Source organism: Meleagris gallopavo, chromosome 2 (genome assembly GCF_905368555.1).
Source record: "Meleagris gallopavo chromosome 2, MGAL_WU_HG_1.1, whole genome shotgun sequence".
Classification (NCBI taxonomy): domain Eukaryota; kingdom Metazoa; phylum Chordata; class Aves; order Galliformes; family Phasianidae; genus Meleagris; species Meleagris gallopavo.
Window position 1 is genome coordinate 46,475,983 of NC_139405.1, and position 742 is coordinate 46,476,724.

Genomic DNA, 742 nt, shown 5'->3' on the forward strand with positions numbered 1-742 from the left:
TATCTGTTTTAGCAGCAGTCCAATTACACAGAAGTAATTGTAGTGTAATCTTTTGCCTTCACCAGCACCATGGCAAAAATAACTTCCTCCTGAAACTGTGTGACTTCACATGGTATCAATGGAGTGACACCAGAAGGGAGGGCACTGGCCAGCTAAGGCTGCAAATTAAAATGCACTTTGATGTAAAGAAGGCCAGAATTTGATGAATGCCACATAAAACTTGGTCCTTCTCACCTGTGTTATCACAGTTCTGCTAACAGCTTACTTTAAATGAAATGTGTCTAGGCCTTGCTGACACGTGAGGATATGCCCATTAGTATTGAGCTGTGCCACTCTGGATGCATTGCAGATGCAGATTCTTTATTAAGAATGGTCCCTGGATAGCTCTGCATGGGACTTGAATGGGAGGAAGCTGGGAATGCCTATATCAATGTGGCAGTGGGCAACTGAGGGTCCAGCGTTGAGGGGCAAGTTCAGAAGTAGCTAGCAATGCACCACAGCAGAATTCCAGTTTGCTGGCTGCTTTTCACTGTAGGCAGTTAATGTTCCCTTAGCATTGGCTTGCTGAAGGCTTGCATACATAACTCATTGTAGCAGCAGAGTTCTTTGCGTTTCTCCATAGAAGACTGGACTGAGTCTCCCTACCTCCTTGCTAGGAGGTGGGGGAGCTGCATGGTCTGGCTGGCTGAGACCTTCAGCCTTAAACACTCACTTGCAGCTGTAAACTGCTCAAAGGGGGGCG